At 51.1% G+C, this 6980-nt stretch overlaps 1 pseudogene; it reads left to right on the plus strand.

The window, feature by feature from the left end:
- The first annotated feature begins 459 nt into the window (after nt 1-459).
- LOC133279176 (actin-like) lies at nt 460-6393 on the plus strand (annotated as a pseudogene).
- The last annotated feature ends 587 nt before the right edge of the window (nt 6394-6980 follow it).

Below are 6980 nucleotides of genomic sequence, written 5' to 3' on the forward strand. Positions count from 1 at the left end.
TGGAAATAGAAGAACTCGCCAAGAAGGGGAAATGAATAAAACAGCTACATGCTGTGAAACTAGTTTGGAATCCTACTGGCACGTGAGAAACCCTTTGTGGTTTGATAGTTGGAGATGACATTACTGTAGATACTAGTAATCACTCAAATAGTGGTGACCAATAGCTTGGGGGATCTATAATCATGTGTTCCACCCAGTGGTAGTCTTGTTAGCTCTGATTATATTATGCCTGTTGCTAGCAGTAGACTACATGTGAGACTACGGATGGCGGTTAAACAGCTTCAAAGCCTTCTTCAATTCTCTTGGACATATTAGCAGGAATGCTTAATAATAACAATGAGAGGACTGTTGTAAATCAAATTATCTGAATTCTTCTCACCCTACGTTGGTCTCAATAGTTTTTCTTAGCACGAATAACTAAAGCTGCTGGAGCTTAGGCCACAAGATGCTTCTCTTGAAATGAACTTCTCTTTAACTTCCTGGTTGGCAAAGGAATGCCCTGAGGCCGGTGCAAACTGGAAGATAAGGAAGCCCCGACTAGCAGCAGAAGATGCAATCCATCCTGGTAAGAAACATCTGGAGACAGAGAAAGAATCCGCTAAAGAAGAAAAAGACCTCAGAGAAAAAGACACCTTGGGATCCAAAAAGTGTGTGGAAGGCACATGAGGAGTGTGTCAAGAGTGGGTGCCTAAATGTTAAGGGTGTAAAGGGCCAGGGATTTCTGTGTTCTAGGTCCCTTGTCACAGGCACCCAGTTTAAGCTGTTTCTAACACTCTACTACTCAAACAAACTGCCTTATTGGACTTAAAGCCTGAGACTCTGCTATGGGATACCTAGGGTGGGGAAATTTCTTTAACATGAAGTAAGTTATGCACTGAATGCAGCATCGTCACCAACTGGGATGACATGGAGAACACTGGCACCACGCTTTCTACCACAAGCTGAGAGTGGCCCCTGAGGAACACCCTGCGCTGAAGCCCAAAGCCAAAAGAGAGAAGATGATATAGATCATATTAATGAGAACAGTCAGACACTGGGAACAATCAGCTACTGGAATAATCTCCCCACGAAAGCAGTGGATTCCCTAGCACTGGACACTTTAGGACTTTGCTGAGACACCTACTCTAGGTCATGCTTTTCCTAGAAAGCTTGGACCAGACGATCCTCGAGGTCCCATCCAAACTGCTGTTCTATGATTCTGTGATACTCAAGACCTTCAATACCTCAGCCATGTATACAGGCATCCAGGCTGTGTTGTCCCTGTACGCTCCTCATTGTACCACTGTTACTACGATGGACTCTGGAGATGGCGTTACCCACGCTGTCCCCGTGTATGGAAGCTTGTGTCCACCCCCATGCCATCCTCCCTCTGCATCTGGCTGGCTGTGACCTGGCAGAATACCTCATGAAGGTCCTGAGAGAGAGGCTACAGCTTCACCACTACAGCTGAAAGCGACATTAAGTGCCACATGAAAGAGAAGCTGTTAGGTTGCCCTGGATTTTGAGCAGGAGATGGACACGGCTGCCTCTAGCTCTTCCCTGGAGAAGAGCTACAAAATCCCAGATGGCCAGGTCATCAGTACTGGCCATGAGAGCTTCAGGTGCCTTGCAGCCCTCTTACAGTCATCTTTCTTAGGTATGGAGACCTGCGGTATCCATGAAAAGTACCTTCAAAATTACCTTGGTTTTCCCAAATGTGGGCTCCTTCACCCGGCGTGCAATAAGCCCATCTCAGACACAGGGTACGGATAGTGTTTAGTTCATATTTGCACACAGGTGGGTGTGAGGGGACAGTTCCACAAAACTAGCACACCTCCAGTCTGCAAGCTAGCCCCTTCTGTATGTTTCAAACAGTGAAAATCAGTGTTTTCCATGTGCGTAACAGTCTGTAGCTAGAATCATTGGCTCTCACGTTCTCATCTCTATTTCAAGACACAATACATCTTTCTTTCACTACGCATGTGCGTGAGTAAAGGTCTCTGTGGGCAAGAGTGTCTCACCTCAGGGTTTTTTTTTGTATTATAATGCACCAAGTTCCTTCAAGAACACGGTTATCTTCTGTATTGCTAGCTTACCAAAATGAGTTATGTCTTTTTTGGACCCTGGGCTTCTTCCTCCTCTTTCTGAAGTTAGGTGTTGCTCTTCTTCTGATCCAAAGAGTTCATTTACCAGTCTTCTGCCTCTCCTCGATGTCTGTGAGCTTGCTCGGAGCCCAATCCAACCAAACCCTGAACAGGTCCAGACGTGGAGTAACCTACCCCGCACCTAGGGCTGTAGCTTCCCTTTTGGGCAGTGGCAGAGAGGTTTGGTGTTCTTTTAGCTTGCTGACATGGGGATGTCTGAGCACAAGGAGCAGGAACCAGACGTGACACAGAACACAGCACAGAGGAAAGGCATCAGCAACCAGCAGCCCTCTAAGTCCTTGGGGCTCCAAAACCTTTGCTGCAGGCTCCCCACAACTTTGGGCATCCCAGCTCAGCGAGAGTTCAGCCTCGCCAACACAAAACACGCTATGGCATTGTCAGCAGTGAAGAATACAGAAATATGTGGGGCCGTCTCTTCTCCAACAGGTGCTAGTCATGGTGGTGAGGAAGCAGGACAGGCTGAAGAATCAAAAAGCACGCATGCGTTTACTGCAGCTGTGGCAATGGCCATCCTTGTGTCCATAATCCTGGTAGCTTTGGGTTACCTGCTGAAATTGAAGTGGCAGCAAAGGAAACAGTGAGTTGTTTTTTCCAGCATTCTTCGTTGGATGGCTGCCCTGCGCAATGAAGCCCCTCCAGTGGCAGCATCCTGGAGTGCAGGTCTCACGGGCAGCACCATTAGCATGTCATACATTTGGGATCGTAGAAGGGTAGAGTGGTTTGGTGTGGCAGGGACCTTTAGAGATCGGCTAGAGCAACCCCGCTGCCAGGGGCAGGGCCATCTTTTCCCCTTGTCAGGTTGCTCAGCACCCAGTCCAACCAAACCCTGAACAAGTCCAGATGTGGAGTAATCTACCTCGCACCTAGGGCTGTCTCTTCCCTTTTGGGCAGTGGCAGAGATACTTGGTGTTATTTTAGCTTGCTGACATGGGGATGTCTGAGCAGAAGGTGCAGGAGCCAGACCTGACACAGAACACAGTGCAGAGGAAAGGCATCAGCAACCAGCAGCCCTCTAAATCCTGAGGGCTCCAAAACCTTTGCTGCAGGCTCCCCACAACTTTGGGCATCCCAGCTCAGGTGCACTTTGAGCGTGTGTTGACATCCTTGGGGTTGTTATGCAAAGGGTCTGGCTAGCGTGGCTCTACTTTTCTTCCTCGTGGCCCCTGTGCCGCTCTGCCTTGCATTTGGAGCTACAACAGCCTTGGCTATTGCTGAGCAGTGCTTGACCAGCATCAAGGCTTCTTCTCCATCCATCCCCCAACCAAAGGCTTGCAGGCTGGGAGTGGCAAGAGGGTGGTAGGGGACTTCCCGCGGGTACGTTCTTCATGTCTGTCTGCCAGAAGGAATAAACATGTACTTTTTAGTATTTTAGTCAGGTGCAGTTCAATGACACATTTTCTCTAAAGGTCTTCAAGGTGACCAGGGTCTGACAGCATCTGGCACTGGTAAGTCTTGACCATTTTTCTAGTTTGAGAATAGGTGGGTGGTGGGCTGCTGGCTGAGGTCAACCCATCCCACATTAGGAGATCAGAGAACACACCAGATGACTTGGCAGGCAGGAGACAGCGTCCTTGCCAAGCATCTCTGGCTGTGTGTAGATGGTGTCCCCAAAGCACAGATGGAGGGTGAGCACACAGGCCTCTGCAAGGCCCTCCATGCCCTGACAGAGGTGCCCCGTGACACAGGATCCCTGTCATGACACGCAAGGGCTCTGTGACGTCACATATACGTATCCTGCCTTATTCTGTGTCTGGCTTCGGAAATGCCAGTCAGCACTCGTGGCCTGGAAAGTGCAAGGCAGGTGGACGGTTGAGGTGATGAGAACCATGGGGGCACTGTGGGGAGCCTCCTCCTCCCGTCGCTTCCCCTTCATCCTCTTCCTCCTTCTCCTGGCAGCCCTGCATTTTGAGGGTAGCCGGGCTCTTCCATTGGCAGCACGACGTCCAGGTAGGGCGGACAACAACAGAGGCACCATCTTCAGGGCGGGTGGGAGGCAGAAGCCCTGTGGGGAGGCATGGAGGTAACACAGCTGCTGTGGACCCACTTGGTGAACATTTTGTGGTTTGATATTTGTAGATGACATTGCTGTAGATACTAGTAATGAAATAGTTGTGTTTATAACTTCAGACAGATTAAGGGATGCGACTTTAATTATGCAGCAACTCTTATGCCTTATCAATTGTTACAATCTTATGCACTTGAGTCAAGATTTACTGCCTACCCCTTTCGCAATGCAGCTTGCATTAGTGAGGAAAGTACTAAACTGCGGTGAGCTGCATCAACTACTAGACCCGTGTTTTAAACTATGGATGAACCCCTTCCCAGTTCAGATCCCCACAGTAATATCCCCCCATCGGTGTTCCTCCTTTGACCCTGACCCACAAGGTCTCTTTTGACTCATCATCTGTCCCCAGAGTTCCGTACACTCCAGCCTACCACTGACATAAATAGCCACTCCCCTTCCCCACCTGCCTGGCCTGTCTTCCCTAAAAAGCCTATAACCTTCCTTTCCAACACTCCAGTCATAGGAGCCATCCCACCACGCTTCTGTGATGCCAACGATATCGTACCCCTGCAGCTGTGTAGACATCTCTAATTCCTTTCGTTTATTCTCCATACTGCAGGAGTTTGTATAGAGGCATCTGAGCCAAGCTCCAAATGAAGCCAGCTCATTGGCTGGAGCAGCTCTGAAACAGCCCTGCATTGCTCCAAGTGTTTATTACAGGTGCTGACAAGTGACTGGGAGTGTTGGGATGAATCGATGCCTCCCTCCAACACATCTAGTTTAAAGCTGCTTTGACCAGCCTGGCAAGCCAACCAAATCAGCGTTTCCCCTTCTTAATCACACCAGCTCCACCAGCCTCCAGTAAACGTGGCCTCCCAAATCACAGAATCATAGAATCATAGAATAGTTAGGGTTGGAAAGGACCTGAAGATGATCTAGTTCCAACCTCCCTGCCATGGGCAGGGACACCTCACACTAAACCATGTCACCCAAGGCTCTGTCCAACCTGGCCTTGTACACTGCCAGGGATGGAGCATTCACAGCTTCCCTGCACAACCCATTCCAGTGCAGTCAAGTCCCTAACCAAACCCCTGACTATGGCACCACCGTTCTAACCATTTATTAACCTGCCAAATCCACCTGGCCTTGTCAAGGTCCTCCCCTTTGACCTGGAGGATTGAGGAAAAAGCTATCTGAACCGAAAAGCCCCTAACCACTTTTCCCAGGGCTCTGTAGTCCTTCTTAAAGATTCCCAGGCTGCTGCTGTCAGTATCACTAGCACCCACATTGACCATTAGAAGTGGGTAGCAGTCAGCAGGACTTCCTAGACCAGGCAACCTCTCAGCGACGTCCCTGATCCGAGCCCCTGGCAGGCAACACACCTCCCTTGAGACTGAGGCCAATGGATGGGTGCCTCTGTTCCTTTCAAAGCAGAGTCCCTTACTACTGTGACCTGCTGCTTTTTCCTGGAGGCACTAGTAGTGACCCTCTTCACTGTGGCATCAGCTGGTTGTTCATCTGGTGCAGCGTGCATTTCCTCGTTAGCCCCCTGCAGTTCTGGGTGGGAATGTTGGATTTTGGAGGAACACCCTTGCTTTTTAATTGTCCTCTTCCTCTTTTCCACTGTTTCCTTTGTTTTCTTTTGTTTTTTTTTTTTTTTTGCTTCCTAACAACTCCCAGCTTCCTGGATTAATGCCTTCCTCCTTTTCTCTATGGGCTACAGTGGACGCTTGTGACCCCTGCACAGTCTGGGCCCGGAGCAAGCAACACTGATCCCTCTCTACTTCCCTGACATCTTTCAGCTACTGACAGTATCCCGCAGCTCAGCTCCCTGCTGCAGGAGGGCCTCCACCAGGGCGCACCGAGTGCAGCCCTGCCCATTGTGCGCCCTCGCCTCACGAGACCAGTGCAGGCCCTCTCTACACTCCGAGCTCTGCACTGCAGCCTCCCCTCTCATCGGCTCTGTCTAGTGCCGACGCTGCCACCGCCGGGGCAGCCAAACCAGAGCTCCCAGAGCGGGCCCTGGCCCTGGCCCTGAGGCGAGCGCTCTCCCTTGCTCGCGCTGCGCACCGGCGCCAGCTGCCGCGCCACGCCCCACTGCTGCGCCACGCGCTGTTCCCGCTCTCCCCGGGGCGGGTTTTCCCTGCTCAGGGTGCGCCCGTTCCACCTGGCGCCGGCTCCTGTGAGTCCTTGCTCGCCTCAGCGGAGCCCCAGGCTCCTGGGCAAGGCCTGGAGAGGGCTTGAGGGTCCCTCGGTGGCTCCCGCCGCTCAGAGCTGAGGCTGGCGGACACGGGGTTTCCCCTCGATCCGGGGCTGAAGGCTCCTCTCCGGAGCTGCTCACCTCGGCAGATGACCCATGACTGCTATTGCTCTGTGAGCTTAACGCCTTCCTTGCCCCAGAACTTTCCACGCCAAAACCCATACAGGTACCCTTGCAGCTTTGGGCCTCCTGGACCCTGCTCATCTTCATGCACTATCATCCACTTCTAAAGAAGTAGACTGCAACACGTGAGGGGAACATTTCTTCTCCAGGTGTGATTACAGCTGTGGCTGCAGGCCACGTTTCCCCACCTTGTGATCTGGGTGACATTCTAGAGCTTCCGGGGTAACACAGGGCTAAGGCATTCTGCTTCGTTTCTCTTTTGCCTTTTTTATGACTTTGTAATACTGCATTGCACACCACTGAGGAACAATATCCCCAGCAAGCACTCCTTGCCTGAAGACACACCTGGATGCAGCGAGAGTTTAGCCTCTCCAACACAAAACACGCTATGGCATTGTCAGCAGTGCAGAATACAGAAATATGTGGGGCCGTCTCTTTTCCAACAGGT

Source organism: Pezoporus flaviventris, unplaced genomic scaffold (assembly GCF_033815535.1).
Source record: "Pezoporus flaviventris isolate CSIRO_AGI_PZ_B2104156 unplaced genomic scaffold, CSIRO_AGI_Pfla_v1 ptg000072l, whole genome shotgun sequence".
In the NCBI taxonomy this organism is placed as follows: Eukaryota; Metazoa; Chordata; class Aves; order Psittaciformes; family Psittacidae; genus Pezoporus; species Pezoporus flaviventris.